This window comes from Cololabis saira, chromosome 13 (genome assembly GCF_033807715.1).
Source record: "Cololabis saira isolate AMF1-May2022 chromosome 13, fColSai1.1, whole genome shotgun sequence".
In the NCBI taxonomy this organism is placed as follows: Eukaryota; Metazoa; Chordata; class Actinopteri; order Beloniformes; family Belonidae; genus Cololabis; species Cololabis saira.
Genome location: NC_084599.1, coordinates 36,461,617 through 36,489,573, shown reverse-complemented (window position 1 = coordinate 36,489,573; position 27,957 = coordinate 36,461,617). Strand labels below are relative to the sequence as shown.

The window sequence follows — 27,957 nt, the reverse complement described above, 5'->3', positions numbered from 1 at the left end:
GCAGTTTAATGTTTAAATCTCTGCTTAAGCGGTTTGCCGTCGTCCTGGGTTATTTGACTGACAGATGAGCGACAAGGGTTTCTGTGTGATTGTCAAAACCAGCCATATATATAAAATATAGAGGCGCTGAACAAACGTACACAATGGCCCCTGAACATTGGCGTCTAATGATATGCTCCCTCACTGTCAAACTCTGCACGCGGGAGCAGGAAAAGAGATGGTGCTGCTCCCACGAGCTGTAAACTGAACCACCACACCGGCAACAAACTCATAAACCATGTTTCTGTCACAAAGTACGCTGCCTTCAATTACTTTTTGGAGGCCACACAGGATGGCAGCTGACAGATTCTCCTTAAAGTCGTTCATCATAACGCCAGTCCTGTTTGTGCAGTCTCAGGATAGGTGAACTATTCTTCTTAATTAATGCCAGCACAGCAAACTTCCACTGCAAATGGTGAAGGGAGTCAGCGTCGTCATCGCATCATCCTTTACTGCAGCCACAAAATAATACGCAATCTGTTCTTATCTCCTGTTTACATGTCGCTCTGCCAGCATTTTTGAGAGAAACAGGCTGCTGAGATTAATATGAGTTTACCTCACTGGACGGAAATGTCCTCATCAGCCAAATACCTCTCCTACACAGTCCGGGCCGAGCTGGATCTGCTGGTACCGAGTCCAGATTAAACCAGCCATAAAACCCCACTCACGGCTCTCAAACACACTCTCATCTCAGGCAGCGTGCATGCACAGCATTCAAACAGACAATCCTAATAAAACATCCATTAGAGCCGACAGCAGTTTTATTTTGACTCAGCAAAGAGAGCAAAGACATCCAGACTTTCATTTACTAAGTTCAAATTCACTGGAGTAATTATTTTTCAGACGACTTTTTACTTTTACTCCTTACATTTTCACGCAATTGCAGTATCTGTACTTTTTACTCCTTACATTTTAAAAACAGCCTCCTTACTCTATTTCATTTCGGCCTTTAAAAAAAAACTATCCAGTTAAATTGCTCCATCCGGATAGAGTGAATTAGGTTGTGGTTGTTTCAGATGTTCTTGTCCAGTTTTGTTCTTACATCCGTTCCCTCAGATTCCTGCAACTAAACTTGGATGTACATTCCAATAAAGGTTAGGATAAATGATAACATGCCTCTGAAGTTTCACTTTTTGCACCATTACAATACTTATAGGCAACTAGTCATCATATCTCCTGCTCTCTGAAACACATGTTAATGCTCAATAGTACACATATATGGTTTTTTAATATATTTGGATTATACTAAGATGCATTTATTTTCAATGGCTTGTCCTTAATGGCATTTTCCCCCCTTACATTACTTTTACTTTTATACTTTAAGTAGTTTTGAAACCAGTACTTTTATACTTTTACTTGAGTAAAAAACTTATTAAAAACGTATATATAATATAATCTGAAACAGGCGTCAGATGCAGATAAACCCGCTGCAGCTCCATCTACATCCAACCACATGGAAGTGAATAAATAAGTAAAAACTAACACACGTGATAAATCAGGTGAATGCATGCTTGAGGAGATTTGCTCTTTACGCCACCTTTTCAGATATTGGAGCTGCGCTGAAGTCTGAGTGCAGCTCATTCAACATTAGATTAGTTTTGGACAAGTCATTATTTTCTTTCTTAAAGCATGCCACAACAACATTTTTACCTCGAGGCAAACGCTTTTGCACGTGTATTAGTCACCACGACGGGCTGTAAGAATAAGAAATGCTGGTGAGGAGGCCAATGTCAAGATTCTTTATATATATATATATATATATATATATATATATATATATATTTTTTTTTTTTTTTTTTTTTTTTTTTTTGTATAAAGGAGACCTAGTATGCATTTTTATTTAAAAAGGCTTCATGATTTGGTGAAAGTACCAGTGAAACACATTTACAGTTGTTGCATTAATCCGACTGAAACCATAGTTTCAAAATGCATGTAAACATCTTAGTCTGATATTAGTTTCACGCCCAGATTATGCTGCTGAGGTCGAGCTAATCCCTGCACACAAACATTCAACAGGACTGGAGTCTGGAAATGCTCCACGGCTCCCACTTTGGGCTCGGACCCAGAAGAACCGGAGGAAGTCGATCCGGAGCGACGCAGAAAAGGAATAAGAAACTAAAGCAAACATGAGGTACAAACTAAACAGAGCTGTCAGTCTTTCCACTTCATCACTTTCCCAATCTGCATAACCTAAGATTTATCTGTCGTTTTCGTGTGTGGCGTAAAGGCTCGATGAGGAAAGCCCAGTGGAACAGGCCGAGGTGTAAATCAATTCAAGTGCAGGGACAAAGAAAGGAATCGGAGTTGAGCGATATCCATAGGTTAACTACACTGTGCCTAAAAATACAGACTGTACAAAAGTACCTTCTTCAGCAACAACTTTCCAGATCTGTTCACAGCAGCTGCTTTGAGAAGTTGGAGCTACCAGAGGTGAGGGTGGGAACACAAACCGAGGGCTTTGCCTTTCAGCTCAGCTCCTTAAACCTCACGTGCACCCACGTTGGAACTGAAGGAAGTGGTCGTTGTGGATTTCTTTCTCAACATTAATTTGAACGAAATACAGCGACGGCATTGTTTGTCTTTAGTGACGCTGGAGAGAAAGTGGAAGAAACCCCGAAGAGCTAGAAGTGGCAGAGTTGGAGGTGTCGAGGATGAATAGGATTAAGAAATGAGCCCATCAGAGACGCAGCCAGGGTTGGACATGTCAAAGATAAGGGAAGAGAGAATCGATTAAGGTTTTTAGAAAGGATCAGAATGAGGATAAAGAAAGGAGAAGACTGAAGAGGAGACCTGTGTGTGACCGAGGAACATGCAGGAAACGGGATGAGATGGAAATGTATGGGCAGAAATATGTGCCACTAGAAACTGAATTTAATTTTTCTACAAAACAGCAAGATATAAATCTACGCTTTTTACACAGAATGGAGAAAACACAATAGGTTTCGAAATATCTAGCTCCCATTGGTCGTTTATATCGTTGAAAGAAAATAGAGGTTATAGTAGGCTACGTGAAAAGGAGTTCTTTGTATCTGCACTCGATTGCTGTTCCTGCGGAAGACCCAGATGTCGAAATTGAAATTGAATTGCAAGAACTAAATTTGAATTGTGACAACTGAATGTAGATTCAGTTTTTCAATGCAATGATTCAAATGAAACAATACAAATTCAAATTATGTGATTCAGATTCAGTTTTTTTAATGCAATTATTCAAGTTGAGCAATTAAAATTCAAATCTAAATTATTCAAATTCAGTTTCTAGTGGCACATATTTCTGCCCATAGAAATGATCCACTGTGGGAAGAAGAAGAAGAAGTTGACCAAATGACCAAACATGGACGAAGACAAACCAGAACATATAAGAAAATATTACCTACTTAAATATCAATTCACTTATTCACACAGTTTTTAATCCTGTTTTGGGAATAAAAGTGCATAATAGAAGTGTATAAGAGCATAAGACACAAGTCTGAACACATGTTATTGATTTACCGTGCCGTGAATGCACCCACTTGAGCTCTTAAACGTTAAACTGCACTGTTAAACTGTCTTCTGACAGCTTTATGTGTCTTTCCTGCTGAATCCCATCCATCCAGGCAATAATACAGACATCATTTTTAGCAAAAATCCACCATTTTGTTATCCAATCGCTGCAACTCCACGGCTGCTGGAGAAACACACCCCGAACCGGATTCACGGTCACAGTTGAAATGTAATTAGTTTAATCCCGTTATCTGGCGTTCCAACAGCTTCCCTCAATCTGCTTCCCGTCTCTCTGGTCCCACGGACCGGCGTGGGGATCTGTGTTGGTCCGTGGACGTGTGTTGGCGTGCATGTGCCTCCGCGACGTAAACATAGTTGGGGAGGTGGGAGATTATCTGCAGCGCGTAAAATGTCAGAAGTGAAAAGATCAATCGTTTACAGCGTCACTGGAACAGCCGACACACGGATAGCTCCCAGTAAAAACCACAATAAGACTGCTTTGGATGATTTGAGTCCTCGCCTGATAAATTGAGCCGAACGACAATGAGGGATTACAATCTGTGCACCAAATTTAACAGCAACCCATCCTGTGCACGCCAACACCTTTCAGGATAAAGCTGCAGGTGTCGGCGTTACTGCAGAGCTGCAAGAAAAGTCCCAGGATTATCAAAGTCAGCTGGTTTCGTTGTCTGGGGCAATTTCATAGTAAGCCCACCTCGACCTCCTCGCAGACTCTCTTACTTTTGAAATCTTCCCATCATGTCTATTTTATAGGCTTTTGTAGCTTTCTTTAAATATCAGTTTGCAGTTTAAGTTTGCAAAAAGTCTCATGAACTTGTGCAAAAGCAGTCGAGACAGAGCAGATTCTTGCAGAGAGAGTGTTTCAAACTTAAACAAAGAAAAAGGATTATGTTTTCATTATTATTTACTTTTTTATGTGAGAGTGAAGGTAAATGTGCCCGACACCAGGTATCAGATCAGCTGGAGCCACCCAAGCACCCCCAGGTGTCACATTTGGTCACGTTCTTACACTCACCCACTTTTACAGGGTCCTTAGAGGTCTGCTGGAGCCGATCCCAGCTGACTCTGACTCTCCTGTATCAATCCTTAATAAAACCATATATAACATACTGTATAGAAGTATGGGGATACACATTTAAGACAATCACGAAACCAATATTTTTACTCCAAAAAAAAGCAATGCGACTCATAAACAAAGTTGGATACAAGCACCAACCAACCAATTATTTATAGATTCAAATGAGCTTAAATTCAATGAACTGGTGGACTTCAAAACTGCACAGCTTATGTTCAAAATCAACAAGAACATGCTGCCAGACTGTATTCAACATATGTTCAATTTAAGACAGTCAATACAACCTCAGAGGGGAGAGCATATACAGGAAATCAACAAATCAGAACCAACACCAAACTGAGATACACTACAGTGGCAGCGGTGGATGTATGGAATAAATTAGATAGGGATTTGAAATTTATGTAGAACCTTAACCTTATTTAAAAAAACATTGAAAAGAAAGATTATTTCTTTATATCAAATTAATGAGTGGTGATGCTTGCTATGTTGAGTTGGGTATTTATTTAATTAGTGATTTGATTTGATTTTTTAAGGATGAAGGTAACATGTAGACTGCACCTTTATTTTAAATTTTTTTTATTTCTTGAGGAGTTTTTGTTATCCCCATGGAGGCAATTTGTTTTACTGTCAGTCTTTTCTTTTACTTCTTGCTTTCATTTCATTACTTTAATTAATCTTTTTGAGGGTAGGCAATGAATAAGCTTTGCTTCAGCCTACACCTTTTTCGGTCTAGATGGTATTTGTATATTGGAAATTTTTTGTAATGTTTTCTTTGAACAGTGTATTCGTTTTCTTGTTCTTGTCATTTTTATTCTTTTTTTTTTGTGATGTCATGACCGAAATAAACTAACTAACTAACTAACTAACTCTGGTTTTAAGGGGGGGGCTACACCTGTATGGGTCGCCAGTTCATCACAGGGCCACATACAACATCCACTTCAAATTTATGGATTGACTTAATACACATTTTTGGAATATTGTGCAGGGAAAACATGCAAACGCCACACAGAAAGGCCTCTAGCCGGGATCTGAACCATTTGGATGTCACAGTGTGTGAACACCACAAAGACCTCAAGACCTCAGGTCGCAGCAGGTCACGTGGCCTGAAAAACATAGCAATCTGCTGACGATTAGGGTCAGGCAGTGTGAAAGTGTCCCTGTATTCACAGCTTGGTTTGGTGCTGGGCCTATTTCGTTATCGTATCACTGCTATGCAGAGGACACCAAGCTTTGATCTGCCAGATGACCCCACCGTCTCAGCAAGGACATCCGTAGCAACAACGCCTTCAGCCAAACCTCTCCATCACTGAGGTCTTGGTCGGTTTACGTTAAGATCCACCAGGATCTTTAAGGTCCTCCAGGATCTTTAAGGTCCACCAGGATCTTTAAGATCCACCAGGATGTTTAAGGTCCACCAGGATCTTTAAGGTCCACCAGGATCTTTAAGGTCCACCAGGATCTTTAAGATCCACCTGGATCTTTAAGGTCCACCAGGATCTTTAAGATCCACCTGGATCTTTAAGATCCACCAGGATCTTTAAGATCCACCTGGATCTTTAAGATCCACCAGGATCTTTAAGGTCCACCAGGATCTTTAAGATCCACCTGGATCTTTAAGATCCACCAGGATGTTTAAGATCCACCAGGATGTTTAAGATCCACCAGGATCTTAGAGGCAGCCATTCAAATATGCACCTTAGCTTTTGTTCGTGGTTCTGTTTTCACTTCCAGGCATGAAAATGATTGATGAGATGAATGAAACTCTGGATATAAAGATGAATCCTTCCTGCAGAAGATTATCTGTAAAACTAAAGACATGCAGATTGATTTTAGAAGCGAACTGACTATAAAAGGTGGGATAGCAGAGTGTGTTGATACGTACAAATATCTTGGTACAGTTATTGACAGTAAAATGACATCTGAGGCTTTTCATATCAACAAAACACTGTTGACCCTTTTTAATCGAGCTTTTATTGAATCTGTTTCATCCTTTTGCCTGATGTCTTGGTTTGGAAATCTGTCTCTTAGAAATAAGAACTGTCTGAACCAGATAGTGAAGTGGAACAGTAAGATAACGAGAGAGCAACAGATAAGTCCGGACAGATACAAAGATGTCTGGATCTATTTTAAAAGACTCCTCTCATCTACTACACAGCCACTTCCAGGCAGAACAAAGATATAGAGAACCACAATGCAAAACCAAACTTTTTTAATATAGTTTTATACCTACTGCTATAACCCTCCTAAATAAATAGATAAGGTTTTAGTCTTTTATGTTGTGATTATGGTTTATGTTCATGTTGTATGTCGTGCTGGACTCGCTAGACCAGGGGTCGGCAACCCAAAATGTTGAAAGAGCCACATTGGACCAAAAACACAAAAAACAAATATGTCTGGAGCCGCAAAAAATGAAAAGTCTTGTATAAGCCTTAGAATGAAGACAACACATGCTGCATGTATCTATATTAGTTATAACTGGGTCCTCGGCTGCAAATTTAGCAAACTAATGTCTTTCCACATGACTCTTTTTGTTACGCGAATCTATGGAAGAGTATTAAGGGCCAGGAAGGAGAAAAATAAAAATAATTTTTTAGAGGAAAATGTTTTTGTCATTATGCACTTCGAGAAAAAGTTGAAATGTCGAGAAAAAAGTCAAAATTTCGAGAAAAAATTCGAAATGTCAAGGTTATTGTTGAAATACAATCTTGAGAAAAAAGTCAAATTTCGAGAAAAAAGTGGAAATGTTGAGAAAAAAGTCGAAATGTTGAGAAAAAAAGTCAAAATTTCGAGAGAAAAAAAGTCGAAATGTCAAGATTATTGTTGAAATACAATCTTGAGAAAAAAGTCAAAATTTCGAGAAAAAAGTCAAAATTTCGAAAAAAAAAAAAAAGTCGAAATGTCGAGATTAATGTTGAAGTACAATCTGGAGAAAAAAGTCGAAATATCGAGAAAAAAGTAAAGAAAAAAAGGAAGAAAAAAAGAGAAAGAAAGAAGAAAAGAAAGGAAAAAAAGAAGAAAAAAGAAAAAAGGGAAAAAAAAGGAAAAAAAAAGAGAAAAAAAAAGAAAACAAAGAAAAAAGAAGAAAAAAAGGTCAAACATTTGTGAAAAAGCTCCAGGGAGCCACTAGGGCGGCGCTAAAGAGCCGCATGCGGCTCTAGAGCCGCGGGTTGCCGACCCCTGCGCTAGACCAACTTATTGCAAGGCAAATTCACCTTCGGGTACAATAAAGTTGGACTGAACTGAACATAAACACACTGATGGATGAATGAAATCTCAAGAATATCGCCGTTGAGCCTCTGAAGGCACGTGAAACCGCCTGGTCCGTGTGAAGGCGTTGGGGATCAGGATAACAGCGAGTCAGAGCCCAGTTCAGGCCTTTTTCTCAGGACGATCTGAACCAAGGCCTAAATCCAGCTCCGCCGCTGGCAGATTTATAGCTGATGAGCGCTGTGCTCTCATCCGGCTCTCCAGGCGACCGTACTGTACTCCAGCCTGCCAGCTCCATGATTCAGCCTTTTTTCTTATTTAAGCGCTTGCTGTGACTCAGAATGTGGTAAATTATTTTTACTTAACTTGTAACATAACTAATCTGATTAAAAGAGTTACGTTTCCTCCATTTTCATGGGAGAACAACCCCAGATATCCCGCTCAGTGCTTTTCCATCCAGCTTCAGGCGTCTTTACCACCTCAGCACAGTTTCTGTGGAACGGCTCCTCTAATAGCTCCATTATGGTGATTAATGCCTCTTGGCTGCCTGCGTTAGTTTTATTAAGCGTCATACACATTTCTAAAGTCATTACAAAGGAACATTCCTTCACTGCTTCTTACCTAATCTTATTTTAAATCTCTAAATACTTGATCAGTCTGGATTTGATGGTGATGTGTACGAGAGAGAACAGATATGAACCCAAATTCAGTGTTATTGCTTCTCTCTTCTATCGACGAGGTTCCTCTCAAAGCTTTGTCAGCATTATTTCTTGCTTTATGGATACCCTACTGCGAACAGCATTTTTTAGTCAACATAAATAAATAAATTAAAGTTATTGTCCAACTACTACTTCTGAGCTCCTGTATGTTGGTCTGCAATAGGGATGGGCGGAATGGACTAAAAACTGTATCACGATAATTTCTGCATTTATCCCTATAACGACAAAAATGACGATAAAAAAAATACCAATTCAACTCCACCTTTTTACGGTAACTATAAATCTATCACCACATTCAGTCTTTGGAGCCCCCAAAACACTGCTCTAAAAGAATACTAAATACTACTAAACTACACCAGTTACATTGAATTAATCTTTCTTTCTTTCTTTCTTTCTTTCTTTCTTTCTTTCTTTCTTTCTTTCTTTCTTTCTTTCTTTCTTTCTTTCTTTCTTTCTTTCTTTCTTTCTTTCTTTCTTTCTTTCTTTCTTTCTTTCTTTCTTTCTTTCTTTCTTTCTTTCTTTCTTTCTTGCTCGCTCATATCCTTCCTTCCTTCCTTCCTTCCTTCCTTCCTTCCTTCCTTCCTTCCTTCCTTCCTTCCTTCCTTCCTTCCTTCCTTCCTTCCTTCCTTCCTTCCTTCCTTCCTTCCTTCCTTCCTTCCTTCCTTCCTTCCTTCCTTCCTTCCTTCCCGTACGTTGTGCGTCGTTTTAACGCAGAACCATAAATCAGCTTTACACAAAAATGTAATCAATAGGAATTTATCTTTTTTTTTTTTTTTTTTTTTTTTTAACTGTTGAGTAACGTCTGATTTATTTTTTTAACACAACCATTCAAACAGACAAAAGTACAAAATAATCATCATCAGGCAAATTAAATCAATAAAATAATAAAATAAATTAAAATTAATTTAAAAAAAATAAAATATAGCTTAAATGAAAATAGGCTTAAAGTAAATTCAAGTACTTTAATAAATAATAAAATAAATAAAATAACAGAATAAAAAAATAAATTAAGCACAAGTAGCACTAAATTTCAAGCCTTTGTACTTTTCTTTTTTTTTTTTTTTTTTTTATTGATCTTTTTATAGGAAACAACATACAATGAAAACATGGAAATCTGTAGTCAAACACACTGTCAAACCCCTGGCTCAGGTATGGGTTTAAAACATAAAGATGGCAAGGCACGCAAGTGGGCAAGGTTTACAATGGTTTTATTCCCCCAAGTGATAGTATGTGAACGATACAAAAGAGGACCAAAATCTGAAAATATAACATAAAAGCCATTTTAACTTCATAATAATATACTGTATACAATGTAAATCAAATTAATTTTAAGCTATTTTTAATCTATTTATAATCACTCATTTTAAATACATAATATATTTATATTATTATATTAAATTATTATCTATATATATATACTTATTTATTATAAGTATTAAATAGCACATTATATTCATTAGCTCTTAGTCTTAGCTTTTCATTTCATAAATCAGGCCTTTTGAATAAACCAAAATCATTTAACCAAACAAAAAGATCTAGATCAAACCATCAAACAAACAAACAGAATGCATGCAAGCCGTTGTTTCAGTAAACTCGGACTCGGGTTAACTGAGTTTAGTCTGTCTGTGTCCTGAATTTTAGATGTGAGCTCCTGTAATTTAGCCCTGCGGATTTTACTGGCGTATGCTGAATAAGAGATAATCTGTCCTCGCAAATATGCTTTGAGTGATTCCCATACTAGCGAAAAACTGGTAGAATCTGTTTTGTTTAATGAAATGAAATCATCTATTGAAGCAGATATAGAAACATTAAATGCATCGTCGGATAAAAGCAATGGATTAAACCTCCAGGGAGAAGAAAAACGGGGGCGCTCAGACCATGTTATATTCAAAGTTAGAGGGGCGTGATCCGAAATAACAATTGGGTGGTATACGACAGAAGTAACTTTGGGGAGAAGAGAGCCATCAACAAAAAAATAGTCAATACGTGAATATGACTGATGTACTTGTGAAAAAAAAGAGAATTCCTTATCTCCAGGATGTGAGACCCTCCACGGATCAACAAGCCCGTTCTTGACTGTAAAATCGGTAATAGATTTTGACATAGAGGATTGAGTCAAAGTACGAGGATTCGAACGGTCCAAAGAAGGATTAATAACACAATTCAGATCACCGCCCAGTATTGTAATATGCGTATTTAAGAAAGGGAGGTTGCCAAACAGCCTATCCGTAAAATTGGGGTCATCAAAATTAGGGGCATATATATTCACCAACAATACAGGGTTACAGTATAGAGTGCCCGCAACAATAAGATATCTACCAATCTTATCGGATATTGTCCTGGAGACGGAGAAATTGACTCTTTTGTTGATCAAAATTGCTACTCCTCTAGACCTAGAATCAAAATTTGAATGAAAAATATCACCCACCCAAGCTCGTTTGAGTCTGAAATGATCTTTATTTCGCAAATGAGTTTCCTGAAGGAAAGCTATGTCAGTGTCCAGGCGTTTCAAATGTGAAAAAATCTTTGATCGCTTAATTGGATTATTCACACCTTTCACATTCCAGCTAGTGAATGTAATGTTTGATCCAGTATCAGGCTTGCGCAGATTACGATCGTTCATAGGCATTCTCTGAGAGAAAATAAGACCGACTCACCCACCACCAGAGGAGATATAAGGAAAAGAGGTAAAAGGGAAAACCAAAACAAACAAAACTCAGGAGTATATACATACCTACAGAGACAAAAAGCCAACATCCCATAACCCCCGCCCACCCACCCAACGCACATTAGATGATCCCATCCCCAAACGATGGAAACAGCCGTGCTGGCTTCAAAGGAAGCCATTCTCGAAAAGAGATGCTTTCGACTATAAAGCTAAATACAAAAACAAAAACAAAATTAGCTCCTGCAGAGTTAAAACCTTAAAAAAAAAAAAAAAAAAAATATGAGGCATATGAAACCATCAATCTGAGGCATTCTGACGATCGCTGTCTTGTCAGGGTAACAACAAACGTAAATTAAGGAGATCTTTGGCCTATAGAACAATAATATATACATATATGCACTCACACACCCACACAGACACGCACACACATGCACACAATTTAAGCAAAGACAGGGGTGTGTGCATATTTTCTAATCAAGGCATCATACCAGAGAAATGATTAGGCCATCAATTTAAAACGGTGTTGTTCCCATTGATAGTTAGAAGAGAAAAGAAAAAAAAATTAATAAATAAATAAAAAATAAAAAATAAAAAATTACGACATAAAGTCCCATTTTCTGAATTGACTCAGTCACTCACCCCGGGCCAGAGTCCCGCACGGACATCAAGCTGGATAAATCGTCCCAGAAAACTAGCTGGTAGTCACTTTTTTTATTTTCCTGATGAATGCCAGGGCTTCATCTGGCGACGTGAAGTCCCGCTGCTGGCCGTCATGGGTTACACGCAGCCGTGCGGGGTACAGCAATCCATACCGGACTCCTTCAATCTCCCGCAGCTGACGGCGCACGTCATTAAAGGCAGCGCGCGCCCGCGCTGTCTTGGCTGTGTGATCCGGGAACACGGAGATGCTCATACCCCGGACCTTGATCTGCTGCCGCTCTCTCGCCTTTCTCAGGATGTCAGCGCAGTCGGTGTAATAATGGAGCCTTGCCACTATTGCGCGGGGCCGCTCCCCGGGCTTCGGTCTCGGCATGAGGGTGCGGTGGGCTCTATCCACCACCGGCTCTGCGTCGAGGGAGAAGGCTTCCGCCAATAGCCTGGAAACACCGGCTGCAGATGAAGAGTCAGGATCCTCCTCCGGGACGCCAATAATCCGTACGTTCTGCCGACGAGACCTTGACTCCAAATCCTCGCATCTGTCCTCCAGCCTCACATATTCTTTCGACAAGTGATCCCCTTTTTTCTGGAGAGCAACGATGTCGTCTGAGCAGCTTGAGAGCGAGAGCTCGATCCCAGCGACCGTGGTCGCGAGACCCGCGACGTCCGCCTTCATGGAGGAAATACTGCCAGAAAGATCGGCTTTAAGAGAAAGCAGCTCGGACTTAATGGACGTTAAATTCTCGGTAAGTGCTGCCTGAAGCTCTGACCTAAATACAGCTGCAACATCATTGCGGAGAGCGGAGAGGAGTTCGGTTTTAAGCCGGCTGAACTCCGCAGCTGGAACCTGCGCAGCGCAGGTGCTCTCCGGAGGAGGGGAATCACCGCGGGGCGAGGAGACGGCATGAGCAGCAGGCCGCGGGTTTGCTGGAGGGTTATTCCCCGCTTTAATGGACTTTGGAGGCATTTCCGTGGTAAGTTGTCGAAGTAACCGCGTTGAAAATAATTTAGTTAAAACCAAAGCCGTGGGAGTGATGCAAAAAGTGCCTATAAATGTTGAATTAAAATTAACTCTGCAGGAGCTCCGCTAATCACGTCTCACCCCATGTACAGCTAAGCCGGAAGCCGGAATTTATCATTTTTACCGCAAGATGACAAATTCTTACCGTGGGGAATTTTTTTGACGGTTTATTGTGAACGGTAAAATATCGCCCATTCCTAGTCTGCAATGCCTCGCTGGGACAAATACGTTCCGATATATTCAATAAACCTTTGCTTTACAAAATCATTGTAATGTTTCATTCATTTATTCAGTAATCCTACCGTATATTTTCAACATACTACTACGGTGGTTATATTTTCCAGACAAGATGAGATTGAAATGATTTTACAAACATTTCATTTACTTTTTAGTCATGTTTTGGACACATTTAGAATATGAATCATAGAAGTGTTAGGATTTGATGAAATTGTTTAATGGTTTGAAGGGTTTTCCTACAAGATTCTGCACTGGTGGTTGCTCTTAAGACAAGATCACCTCCTGGTTTTTATGACTGTTAAGACTGTTTAGTTATAGGAAAGAAATCAAGATGGACCCCTCTATGGAAGTGAATGGTGTGATACAAGCAGTGATTAATATTTACAAGGACACCAAATGTAGAATAATATCAACACTGTACCAAAAACTGACAATAAACAAGAATACGACGGACTATGTAAAAGAAAAGTGGGAGTCAGAGCTTAATATAAACATTTCCGACCAAGATTGGCTAAATATGTGGAAAATACATCAAACATCCACCAATTTGCGGATATGGAGGGAGTTTTCTTGGAAAAACTTGATCAGATTCTTCATAACACCCAAGGTCAAGAGTAAATATTTGAATGCGAATCTTCCCTGCTGGAGAGAATGTGGAGCAGTAAGCCCAGATCATGCTCATGTATTTTGGAAATGTGATAAGGTACAACTGTTTTGGTACATAAAACTCTGCAAGAGGTGTTAAGGTATGAGATCCCTATGTGCAGTAAGGTACTCTATTTGTGTAATTTTACAGACGAAAGTGTGCATGCAGGGGATAGATACCTGGTAAAAATATTGTTAATAGCGGGTAAAAAAGCTATCACCATGAAATGGGGTAGAGTGGACTCTCCGAATCTGGAACAATGGATGGAGATAATAGAGGAAATCTATGTAATGGAAAAACTGACACATCGTTTAAGACTGCAAGAAACGCAGCTGGAGGACAAATGGCTGAAGTGGACATCTTTCAAGACCTGGTACAGCGACAAAGACTGTTGAAGGATCATTAGATACAGAGGACGAAACAGGGAACTAACAAATGACCAAGTAGGAATGCAACTCCCAACAGGACTTTAATTTGTGCGTGTTTTCTTTTGTTTTCGTGTGTGGCTGTTTGGTTTTTGTATTGTGAAGTGATGTTTGCAAAATGTGAAAAATCAATAAAAAACAAAGTAAAAAAAAAAAAAGACTGTTTAGTTGAGTTATCTTCTTTAGGTGAAGACAACGAAGAGAAACATGTTTTATAACTGATGGGTCTCATCCTGTTTTTCTTAAAGTTTTAGTTGTGTTAGATCTTTGCTGGGTTGACACCTCAAGTAGGAAGCAATCAACAGAGATATAACTCTGAAGCTGCTCCAGAGACGGGGTTCACGTATGAAACACCTCCTTTTTCAGTTTAAATACGACTGGATAGATGACCAACGTGTGCATTTCTCTCCTGCCTCTGTGGTTTGAGAAGAGTGTACCTCCGGCCGGAAAATATTGTGCATGATATAATAAAGCTTGTAATAACTTTTGATTCTGTTCTCTGGTTTTCTTACGGTGCACCAGACAAACGAAGACGCGGATCTTTCAGTCAGAATAAAGCTCGTCCTGGTCCTCGGTGCAGAAAACCTCCGCTCATGAAGCTGTACAAGAGTGATTCTGGGTCACAATCCATCTCCTGGACTGTGTATGAGGCCCCGCCATCTGCTACGCAACAACGAGCAGGAGGAAGATTCAGCACAAGCACTTAGCTGCAGCTTAGATTTTTAACAATCTGAAAGATAAAACTGCTGAATCCAGCTTTTTGGGGGGAGCAGCTCTAACCAAAGAGAAGCTGATTCAACAGCACTGCAAACTGCAGGGTTTGAATTGATTTTCTGTTTAATTTATGTTCATTTGGGACAGATTTCTAGTGAAGAACTCGAGTAAGAAAAAAAAAAACAACTGCATCAGTTTACTGTACAAGATGTTTTCATCTCCGACATGCAGACTTCTCTCCATGAGCGCCAACATGGCTGCAGACAGTAACCATTTATCCTGCTGGTAAAGTGATAAGGATGGCGTGATGAAGGCAGGACGGTTTCATTGGGGTTCTGAGATTTTGTGCTCAATATAAACCATGAACTTCCTCTTCACACAAAACATACTATTCTAATCAGGCAGCATTTATTGTGACCAATACTACCACTACCCCTAGTTTTCAGCCCTACCCCTAAATTTTGCGCGTTCCCATGAGGTGAACGTGCAAAATTTGTGTCCCAATTCCTCTTTCCACCTAGGGGTAGTGAAGAAAACTAGTGTAGTGGCTATGAATCTGTCCCTACGGATCAAGGGTTTTCGGTTGCACCCTAGGTGAACTAGGGCCAGAAAAATTTCCCAGAATGCTTTTCCTCGTCATTTGCGGACTGAATCAAAAATAAAAACATGGCGGACATTTCTTTTTTTTTAGTGAATAAAATCAATATTTTGAGTTAGTTTCTGCATAAAAGTGCGTTCTGATTACATTTCTAGCGAGAAATATATATTTTACTTTCATAATATTCACTCAGTGAATGTACATAATCACTCGTTTGCCCGTTGTTGCGAAGATCACGCCAGAATAAAGGCTGATTTATGGTTCCGCGTTACACCAACGCAAGCCTACGGCGTAGGTTACGTACCCTACGCCGTAGGCTCTGCGTCGATTTAACGCAGAACCATAAATCAGCTCCGGAGCCGGCAGGAAGACATCTCAAAATTTTAGATTTCATCTATTAAACCAACATTTATCTTCCTAAATGATTTGTTTCAGCCAGCGGTAATTCTCCACAGAGCTGCAGGTTTCTCCCCCCGTGACGACGGCGCAGGGCGATCATGTCTGTACTCCGGCTGCTGCTGCTGCTCCGAGCCGGCGGCTCTTCTCATCTCCGAAAACATCGGGTCAAATTTTCTTAACTGGCGTTATTTGGATAAACTGAGCCCAGGTTGGGGATCTTAACGGTTACTTTTACACCTGAAAAAATATTAAAACTTAATAAAGTGGCATATTAACAGCGCTACAGCTGAAATTAAAACAGCTTTTGGCTCTCAGCTTCCTGATGTTAGTGGTGGTGCTGAAAGTAGGAGTAGTGGGAGTATGGGGACAGGGCCCTGGGAAGATTTCAACTGCCCTAAAATCTGTGGTTTCTTTTTTAGGGGTAGTGATAGTGAGGGAGGGATAGTGGTAGAAAGTAGGGTTAGTGAAGAAAAGTAGGGGGTGTATTGGGATTGGGCCTTTATTATAGGGATCAGTGGAGACCGACTCCCTCCTGGAGCCTCTAGTGGTTGTTTGGAGAACTGCAGGTCCTGCCACTGTGAAGCGCTTGCTCGTGAAAGTAGATTATCGGTTACTTTTTTGCAGAGATTCAGAAAAGAGTCCTCTGAGGTCTTGGCTGCAAAACACATAAAACTTTGAAGCTTAGTGGCTTGGCCGTGAGCGCGTGTAGAAACTCCACTAATTGATCATTTGCATATAAAAAGATAGAGAACTTCGACCACAACCAAGTAGAACCGACACTGAATGCAACAGAAAAGGAGCCGAACCTCCATCTGAACTTGAGACCCTCATCACTAAAGAGTGAATGAACAGTGTGACTCACAAGAGAATTGAAGAAACACTGACAATAATAAACACCATCACTAACATCGAAAGCACTGAAGTGAAATTCCATCACATTTCTTAGCATTTCCACTCCACAACAGGCTTAAAACAAGTCTGAGGAATGAAGGAGTCCGGCCCAATGAGGCTGTTTATCTAGCTGAGAGTAAATGCAGAGGCAGGGAGAGCAGGCAGGAGACAGATGAGCAGGACGGGAAGCTGCACGAATGTACAACAGATGTAAAGCAGGCAGAGGAGGAGGAAAGACGGACGATGGCTATTTTCAAAACCCACATCCTCTCTCCTGGGTAAACAATGCATAATACAGTACATGACTGGTGGTCATCATTGATACCTGCTGTACCACCATGAAAGTCATCAGGCCTTAGGGGAAACTGGTCAGGTGACTGCTGTCGTGTGCCACTTTGCATTATGGGATGAACCAGCACACACTAGAGCCCTGCGCGGGACTGTTTTCTTCATCCCGCTCCCGCTGCATTTCTGACCATTACTGCCCGCTCCCGCAGTGTTTACATCCGCTCCCCCAAAACTCGCCTTTGCGCACGCATCAATTATGTGATTGTGGTTACAGCAACGAGAGTAGGTTGTGAGTGGCTCAAATAACACGAATAAATAACATAAAATAAACAATGTTAATGAAGGAAACGAATTACTGTAATTTAACAAATGAATCACTTGGCCATTACATTGCTGTGGAGGAAGAGAATGCTGCTGACCGACTGCCTTTCCAATCCCTGCGTCTCTCTTCCAACATGCGTCCACAGACACTAAACGCAGTTTCTCCAAATATCTGACTGGCCTTGCTTTGTCTTTGTTTTGTAAAGACCTTGTTTGAGGTTCTTTTCCACGTCATTGATTTCCATCTGGTCGCTAGACTACATCCCCATCCCGCAGTGTTTTTTTTTGTCCGCCCACTCCCGCTGGCAGCAAAATTCAAACCGCCCGATCCCGCGAGATTTGCGTTGGGTCCCGCGGGACCCGGCGGGACCCAATCCCAATGCAACCCTCTGGCACACACAGAGCTGCCTGGGAGATTTGCGAGGCCCTGTGCGAAATGGCTGGGGGGCCCGCAAAATTTTGGGGGTTTTTCGGGTCGGATCGGGTGTCTATATGCGCAATTTTAACTCTCCAATTAGCAGAATACTGGATACCTTCCCCTGCCTCATCATCATCTCTTGCCTCGACGCGGGGCCCCACGGCTGCTTGAGACCCGGTCGGATCGGTGATTTTTGTAACAAATTTATCAAACGAGCCTTTCAGAGAGGCATTAAAACTCTTCCATTTTCTTTTGTTTTTTTTCTTTTTTCATCCCCTGATCGAAATTTCCTGATTCTGTCTCGTTCTCTCGACATTGTGTGACAGTTTGTTCCAACTCCACCGTCTGGATCAGAGCAGCTTGTGTCTGCGCTTGGTCTGATCAGTTGTATTGAACAACAGACACGCGCATCATTGCACATATATTTATTGATATGCACAGACTAGCACATTTAGGTCTGTAATGGAACGTGACTGTTGATATTTATAAGGGAAAAAAAAAAAAAAAACGGCCCATAGCGCGAGGCCCCTTGGGGCGCGAGGCCCTGTGCGGTCGCACGGTTCGCACACCCCTTGCGGCGGCCCTGAGCACACACTAGTAGTGCAGGATGCTTTTTGAAAAGGACCAATACAAAGACACAGGTGTTTATGAGACACAGGTGGGAACAATCATGAGAGGAAGAGGGCCAGCCAGAAGCTTTTATCCAAAAGATGCATCAAAATCAAACACCGACCATATTGAGAGACATCTGTGAAGCGAGACCTTCAAATCACTGAGCAAAGTCTTTGCACAAAGTCACTCGTTCACCACGGAGCCTCTCCCGCAGCCCCCCCCCCGCCTCACATCAATCTTCAAGAAGGAGCGGACTCCAAAGCTGTTGGCTGACCTTCAGCTGGCTGGACGGTGAGTAAATCCAGCGAGCCATCCTGCCAACAGTTGTGCAGATGCGAAGGAGAGGAAACACTTCCAGGTCACATGCCAGCACCGCCACCCTCTCATCTCTCAGGCAACAGGATTCTCATTCATATCTGCATACATTCATTTCAGTCATATCTGTAGTATTATCATTATTAATAGACTCAGCAAAGCTCAGAAGGGGATTTTAGTAAATGTGGCATGTTTTCAAGGCAGGTTTATAATGAAAGTCTCTGGCGCTTGCGTGTTGCAGCATGTCTTGAAGAGTCGGCAGCGGTTCAAGAAGCAGCAGGTACTGTATGGTTTCCATCTCTCTGAAAGCTTCATTTATCAGTCTGGGAACGTAAAAGCTGCCGTCCCAAAACGCTCCGGTTTCTCGTCAGTTCAAAGATCTGAAACCTTCGCAGCTCGTTGAAATGCATCTCGGCAAAGTTCATAGCAGAGAATCAGAGAAGCTGCAGGACTGGTTCATGCTGGATCTAAACTTTGAAGCTGACAGGGCTTCAGCTCCATGTTGGACTCAGTCCGATATTGTGATGTGAGCTTATTACATCGTTTTTTCTTTTGAAAGAATCACATCGTCTTCATGTCACATTCCAATCAAAACACTCTGTGTCTGACTGTTCAAGTACGTAATAGTGGAGGGGTCGAGGGGGATTGTCTCACTCGAGGGCTGGTTTACTATGTGCATATGTTTATTGTTGTGATCGTGTCTGAAAGTGTGTGTTGTGTGTGTGTTTTTGATGAGTCACCTCAGCACCGGCGCAGCTACGTGAGCAGATGAGAGCGTTTCTTTCCCAGAAGCCCAGGGCTCTGCCGACCACACTTCCTCTCCGTGGCCTCGTCCTCACCCAGCGTGACAGAGCTGTTTACATCCACGCGCTCCACGGGGGGGGGCACACTCTCACACTCGTCTCCCAGCTGACTGAGTACAAGAGGGGCTACATTTCCAGAGCTTCACCTCTCAGTTCAGAGTTTAAAATGAGTGCGATGTAAAGAGTTGTGTCGGAGGAAACGATATTAGTAGTGGAAACTTGAAAGACAGTCGCGTGACGTTGGCGGTCCCGTTCAAAGACGAGGGTCAGGGTCAGGCCCTGTCCCAATACTATCACTACCCCTAGTTTTCATCACTACCCCTAAATTTTGCGCGTTCCCGTGGGTAGTGGTGTCCCAATTCCTCTTTTCACCTAGTGGTAGTGGAGAAAACGAGTGTAGTGGCTATGAATCTGTCCCTACAGATGTAGGGATTTCCGATGCTGACTAGCTGATCTAGGGACAGAAAAATTTCCCAGAATGCTTTTCGTTGTCATTTGCAGACTGAATCAAAAAAAAAAACATGGTGAACATTTCTTATTTTTTTGTGAATAAAATCAATATTTTGAGTTACTGTAGTTTCTGCATAAAAATGCATTTTGATTACATTTCTAGCGAGAAATATATATTTTACTTTCATAATATTCACTCAGTGAATGTACATAATCACTTGTTTGCCCGTTGTTGCGAAGTCTTTTTCAAACCTCGCCAGAATAAAGGCTGATTTATGGTTCCGTTTTACACCAACGCAGAACTTACATCGGCTCTGCGTCGATTTAACGCGGACCCATAAATCAGCTCTGGAGCCGGCAGGCAGAAATCTTAAAATTTTCGGAGCTAATTTCTTAACAGGCATGTTAGATTTCATCTATTAAAGCCACATTTATCTTCCTAAATGATTTATTTCAGCCAGCTGTAATTCTCAACAGAGCTGCAGGTTTCTCCCCCGGGACGACGGTGCAGGGCGATCACGTCTGTACTCGGGCTGTGAGCTGATGCTTCGAGCCGGCAGCTCTTATCCCCGAAAACATCGGGTAAAATTTCTTAACAGGCGTTATTTGACGACCGTCTTCTGCTTTGAATCCCTTGCTGTTCTCCTTTGTTTCTCTCCCCATTTATAATCAATAATTGCCAGTACAGCCACAAAAAAATGTAAAAAGAAATTGATTTTATCATACAGATCGAGCATTATAAGCTAAAATACTTGAATCGTGCAACTGCTGGTGAGAATTTACAGTTAATAGAGAAGCAAAAATGCAAAACCAAACGTATTTTTTATGCAGAGTTAATACGGCAGGACCTGGTGTCGGATGGAGATGAGGATGGGGACACCGGATAATTGTACTTTGTGCTGGTGCTGTGATGTAACAGTACCCTTTAATTAAAGCTAAATTACTACCTGACTTAGGCAGCTAAAAGGATGCAATGCTTTTTTTAGTTGGGACTAATTTATAATAAAGAGAATAAATAAATGCATTTCCTTTTTCACAATGTGTCACTCAAGAGACACATAAACCAAGCTGTTATTTTGGTGTCTTTCATGGATAATAACCTGCAAGGCTCAGCCGATATTATTGGAACAAATGGGATTCTCACGCTTTGAAAACACATTTATTTCACAAAACTAGTTTCCTTGCTAAACGTTTGTGACAGGAAGCAGCCACCAGAGGAACGTTGTGTCTTTTTAACTCACCGACCCCCAAAAACCCTCCAGAGGAGCCGGTGTGAGTGACTGAGGCCGCTATCCTGCCCTGCGACTGCTGCGCTGCCGTAGGGACGCAGCTCGTCTCACCTGCGATGTGCTACTACCGTGCACTTAACTCGCAACTGTACACCAGGAAACGCCACAAAAACCTTAAAGGCTCTTGAATAATTCAAACCCACCGCTGGAAACACTTCCTCTCCCTGCCCGGTCGTTAGGGATGCTCGTCACCACAACATGCACACAGATGCACGTACACCGCTGCACAACCACAAAACACTCTTCCATATTGTTCCAGGGACACTGAGTGGAGCGTCAGGAGACGTGAGACGTCACAACCAGGCAAAGTAAGTAGTCTTGTAGTCAGTACTCGAGTTGTAAAAAAAAAATCAGGGGGGGTGGTGGATTTTATCATATGGGGACAGATAATTTGTGCTGATTACAAATAATATAATATATTACAAATAATAGCACTGACCAAAACACCTGCAGAAATACTGCAGGAATGACATAGCAGCAGTTAAATGCAGCCTTCTGTAAGCTTTAAATATCCACTGGGCTTACATCAAATACATCAAAACACAACAATAAAAAACTGTTTTCTGAATTTATCAATATGACTCTGTCCTTCACAGGATAAGTAAAATGGATCACTGCAAAAACTCAAAATCTTAACAAGAATATTTGTCTTATTTCTGGTTAAATTGTCTCATTTTAGTAAAAAAAATCTCATTACACTTAAAATAAGACTCATCACTGGAAAAAACAACAATTTTCACCTGTTTCAAGTAGATTTTAACTTGAAATAAGTAAAAAAAGATTTTTTTGTTTGTAATGAGAAGATAAATCTTGTCCCACTGGCAGATTTTCCTACTTATTTCAAGTGAAAATTTACTTGAAACAGGTGAAAATTGTCAATTAAGTTATTTTTCTGGTGTTATTTTTGGTGATGACTCTAAATGTTGAAATAGTGAAATAATGAATACCACATTCATTAATGAAATGACATAAGGGATGGAAAGGGGGGATGATTTTGACCGTTTTTTTGACCCCCTCATCCCCCCTCAACTCCAGTACTGCTTGTAGTCCAGACCGTCTAAACCCAGACCAAGACCAGAGAATCAAGACCAAGACTAGTTCAGCTCCAGACCGAAACCAAGACAAAACCTAGTTATTTCCTCATCGTGCGTGATTGTAGAACATCAGTACCATCCTGGTTCAGCTAGTTTCCATATGAGCTTGTTTTCAACTGCAGCACAATAACACAGAGAAGTGGATGATGATGTTGAACTCACTAGAAATGTTTTCATCCATCAGCTGAGATCAGATCTGTGTGGCGACTGCACTACCGCTATTTCTACACTATTGGAGGATTGACTAGTGCTTTTAAGGATTGACACGACTACTAACTACTCCCAAAGTCCTCTAGCAGAATAACCAGCTCCAACACCCCCCTCCACCTCAGAAAAGTCATGAATAGTAAATGTTACTGATTTAAATTTGACTTAATTTGGAGATGAGACGTGAATCTTAAATATTAAAGATACAAACAATTATCGACTTAAATTGCATTATTTACCATTATAGTAATCAGATTACACCGAATATCAGCATCACTGAAATGGACCTGATGCTTAATCAATCACGATATGCAAATATTATTCATACATGTATTCAAACAAGGCCGTTATAAACACAAAACTGTAATCAAGTACAGACACACATGCAGATGCACCAAAACATTAAATCAAATGCAAAATACAAATAGTTTACAAAACTGTACATTAACAAGAGGAAGAACTGCTGATCACCAGATTCTGTCACATCTCAATTATCCGAGTCCGAGACATGTAGAGACCGAGACAAGACCAAGACCAAAAAGAACTACAAGTCCGGCCTCCAGCAAGCATTATAGAGATAAAAGATAAATTTAAAAAATCTGACATAGGAGCCCCCCCCCCCTCTATATAAGATAACAAGGTCTTTACTTTAATTTCAAAATTGGCATAGAGTAGATTTAAGGCTTTCTCTTTGCTGTGATTCCGTTTTGGCAGGAGAAGCTTTCCTTTAATTAGCGCACGGCGTGCATAACTTCCTGCTCAACGCTGACAAACCCTCAGATGTTCGTCTTGTGTGGACATGATGCAAGATTGTGGTTCTGGCTTCATAGTACAGTTCAACCACTTGTGCTTGACTCCACTAATTCATTTGGACCACTTCACTCTTTAATTTGACCCTTGTTAATGTATTTTTTTAAGTTCCTGTGCATGTCAGAGACAGGAAAATGTATCTACAGGGACTGAAAATGAAAAAAAAGCATTGAAAGTATTAGAAGTGTAGGATCAAAGAGACTTAAATACTATGCAGCGTCTGCAGGCTTTGTGTGACCAGTGTTTGCACTCCAGAGAAATCTCAACAGTCCAGCAGGGGTAGAAAAGTCATTCATCAACCTGAAAATGATCTAACACTGCAAAAACCATCTGCTATTTGCCTCCAGAGAGTCTGAGTGTGAGACTTTATCAAGCAGCGAAAGCAAACCATTTCTTAAAATAACGGAAATTGGTTAAATATTCAATTCTCTTCTAAAGCAGGGGTTGTCAACCCGCGGCTCTAGAGCCGGATGCGGCTCTTTAGCGCCGCCCTAGTGGCTCCCTGGAGATTTTTCAAAAATGTTTGACCTTTTTCCTTTTTCGTTTTCCTTTTTAATCTCTAAATTTTGACTTTTTTCTCTAAATTTTGTCTTTTTTCTCGACATTTCGACTTTTTTCCCAAGATTGTACTTCAAAATTAATCTCGACATTTCGAATTTTTTCTCGACATTTCGACTTTTTTCTCAACATTTCAACTTTTTTCTCGAAATTTTGACTTTTTTTTCAACATTTCCACTTTTTTCCCAAGATTGTACTTCAAAATTAATCTCGACATTTCGACTTTTTTCCTGACATTTCAACTTTTTTCTCAACATTTCGACTTTTTTCTCAACATTTCGACTTTTTTCTCAACATTTCGACTTTTTTCTCGACATTTCGCCTTTCGCCATTTGCCTTCATTCTAAGGCTTATACAAGACTTTTCATTTTTTGCGGCTCCAGACATATTTGTTTTTTGTGTTTTTGGTCCAATATGGCTCTTTTAACATTTTGGTTTGCCGACCCCTGGTCTAAAGTAACAGAACTCGCTCCGACAAACCGAATCTAGCTGGCGACGAGTTATAATCCCCATCAGTGTTTTGAACTGAGCGCACAGCGATACGACCTCCGTATCTGATGCTGCTGCTTTAGATGTGACAGCCTTGATTGCAGACTCCTCTGGGAAATCAGGCTGCTTCCTGTCGTATCACGGCCTGCTGGAGGTGCAGGAGTGGAGGGCCGACGGGAGGTGGCGAAGGGGGGAAAAGCAGAGGCTGCTCCACGGTCATTTAGTCCCGCTGCATTTTCCACCCTCTCAGGTGGGAGAAATGGGTCACGGCAGTGCAGCACCTGGTGCTGAATGTCGATGAGGGAGGTCGGCGCGCTGCCCTCCCTGCAAATGAGCTGCCCGAGGCAGAAATTAAAAAAACAATCCACTCTCGAGGTGAAAATCTGACCTCTTCTATCCGATGGATCCGGTACGGGGGCAAGAGAGTGATAGAGTACACAACCACCGCTGCAGTTTATTTGTGTCCTCGTCTGCCAGCAACCACGTAAACAACATTTGGTTTGTCCGTACATTCTGGGAATGTAGAACCTCAAATATGTCCAACTACGACTGAACCAAACACGCCACTTCCACAGGTAACAGGTACCGCCAGTACTCGAGTTGTAAAAAAAAAATCAGGGGGGATGGTGGATTTTATCATATGGGGACAGATCATTTGTGCTGATTACAAATAATATAATATATTACAAATAATAGCACCGACCAAAACACCTGCAGAAATACTGCAGGAATGACATAGCAGCAGTTAAATGCAGCCTTCTGTAAGCTTTAAATATCCACTGGGCTTACATCAAATACATCAAAACACAACAATAAAAACAGTTTTCTGAACTTATCAATATGACTCTGTCCTTCACAGGATAAGTAAAATGGATCACTGCAAAAACTCAAAATCTTAACAAGAATATTTGTCTTATTTCTAGTTAAAATGTCTCATTTTAGTAAAAAAATCTCATTACACTGAAAACAAGACTCATCACTGGAAAAAACAACAATTTTCACCTGTTTCAAGTAGATTTTCACTTAAAATAAGTAGAATTATCTGCATGTGGAACAAGATTTTTTTGCTTGTAATAAGAAGATAAATCTTGTCCCACTGGCAGATTTTTCTACTTATTTCAGGTGAAAATTTACTTGAAACAGGTGAAAATTGTCAAATAAGTTATTTTTCTGGTGTTATTTTTCTGGTGATGACTCTAAATGTTGAAATATCAGTAAAACCACATTAATTGGTGAAATGACATAAGGGATGGAAAGGGGGGATGGCAGTTTTAAAGGGGGGATGATTTTGACCGTTTTTATTTCAGGGGGGATGCCATCACCCCTCATCCCCCCTCAACTCCAGTACTGGGTACCGCCCACCCTGAAATAACCAGTTTAGCAAAAAGGTGGCCAAATGTAGGATTTTGCAGCAACTTCTCAGACTCCTGTGAGACCTGTGAACACACGAGTCACTCGCTTCAGTCGCATTGGGACCTCGTGAGTTACGTGTTTAGAGTTTGCACACGTGTTACTGGAAACTTGATTTAAAATACACTGCAAAAACTAATTTCTTAGAAAAAATAAAAGCCATGTTTCAAGAAAAAATAAGACTGTGTTCAGACTATTCTGCTGGTTTGAAGAGTTCTAGTCAAGACAATCTTTCTTACTCCATTGGCTGAGATAATAAGACAAATTTGACCAGATTTAGGAATATTAGCCTTATTTCTATAGCAGGTCTGTTTTGAGAGAGTACAATATTTGAGGACTTAGAGAGACATTGCCCATGATAAAGAACCTTTGAGCTGTGAAGCTGTTCTTGATCTATTTTCCAGTTCAACCGCACTTCACGGCACTTTTGGGCACACAAACGTTTGCATTTGCAATCTAATGCAGCTTACGAGCGAGGAATATCATTAAAGCTGCTGTACAGTAAAGAAACTGACGTATGCATCCATCCATCCAGTATCTACACCCATATCTTCCTCCTCAGTCCCAATGTGATCTGCTGGAGCCTAATCTTGACTCATATATCCATTTAACTTCATCTAAAAAACAACGTACGATGAGAACAAGTGCAGAAGTGCAAAGGTCAGCGTGTGTGAGGGGTGTTTGGGTGTTTGGGTGTTAAAGCTGTGTGTGAGTGGGTGCCAGAACCAGACAACGCTCTTGAGAGGGACACGGCGGACGAAGAAGGAGCACACGAGCTTGTTTGAGTGAGTTTAAATCACCGAGTGCAGAGCCGGCTGTACCTCTGCTGGCAAGCATTAGTGCCTTTGATTTGATTTGGGCAGCCATGGGCAGCGAGCAGAGCTCACTGAGTAATGGAGTGACATGGGTGCGTTTTGGCTGAGTAAGGAGCAGACATGCCACTTCATCCTGGACCATCTGCAGGGATTTCACAACGATTGCTCCGAGAGCGCTCTAGTAATGAAAACCACGAGGCGTCTCTGGAATCGAGGGTCATAGTGAGATTTCATGATGTTGTAAAGCACAAAGTGACACGATCAAGAGATGGATGCATTTTTTTTAATGTTGCCTGAGAACATATAAGCGCATAATTACTCAAAGTTACTGATCATTCTGCTAGAAAAGGCAGCAGAGCAGTGGTTTTATAAGTTAGTCCACCTTTAACTCACTGCTGCAATCAGACAGGAAGTACAGCTGCTCATGAACAAGGGATGACAAGCAAATATGTTGATTTTAATATAATTATCCGAATTATCTTGAAAGAAATTGATGAGAAAACTAAATATATGAAAATGCACCCTGTTTAATCCACTATCTACTGTATACAAGCAGTCCACATGACCTGCTGTTGAAACTCCAACAGCATTGTCCCAGTGGGACCGGAATATCTGATCCAGCCATGTGGCTGCTTTCTTCACTCACTGGTCATTCTCTTTGTTCTCTCTGTATAAATGCTGCATTTATCTTCAAACCCAGAACCATAACACTCAGTCTCAGCCTCATATCACTCTCTTATGTCAGAAAAATGCCACCTTTTCCTTGTGCAAAGATCTCACAGCTGCAAATGGCACAATCCCAAACCTGGTCCACCTCCACTTTTAAGATCAGCCTATAGATGCACTGAAGATGAAACTTCATCATTCTGCACTGATCTGGGTTGGGAAGGTCACTTCTTCACAACAAATACCCTAAATCACTGATCTTTTCATGGTTACCCACATCAGCCTGCTTTTCCATCACATACCTGATTGAGTTACATGATCCAACAGTCCGTCCTGTGCTCGTCCTGTGGGTTCAGACCGCTAAGAAAAAACTCCAGCATCCTTTTTTCCCCCGTTTCTTCCCCCTGTTCCCTCCTCTCTCACATCAGCATCAGCATCAGCATCAGCTCAGAGAGACGCGGAGCAGGGACTGCGGCGGAGCTGCTGATTCTGAGCTGCTCCAAGGATCCTCCGGAGTGCGCGGCGCGCAGCGGCGACAGGAGAAGAAGGGGGGGCGAGAATGACAGAAAGAAAAAGGAAACGGAAAGAAAAGCCGCAGCCGCGGAGGGAGCAGGT

General features: G+C 41.1%; 1 protein-coding gene across 1 annotated transcript in view; it reads right to left on the bottom strand.

Annotated features, from left to right (window-relative positions):
- The window catches only part of fam163ab (family with sequence similarity 163 member Ab), a 38,859-nt gene extending 11,058 nt beyond the window's left edge, over positions 1-27,801 (bottom strand). The window contains exon 1 of the mRNA XM_061737261.1: positions 27,645-27,801. The gene's annotated coding sequence lies outside the window, so the exon portion shown is untranslated. The remainder of the gene's footprint in view (positions 1-27,644) is intronic.
- Between the last annotated feature and the right edge of the window lie 156 nt (positions 27,802-27,957).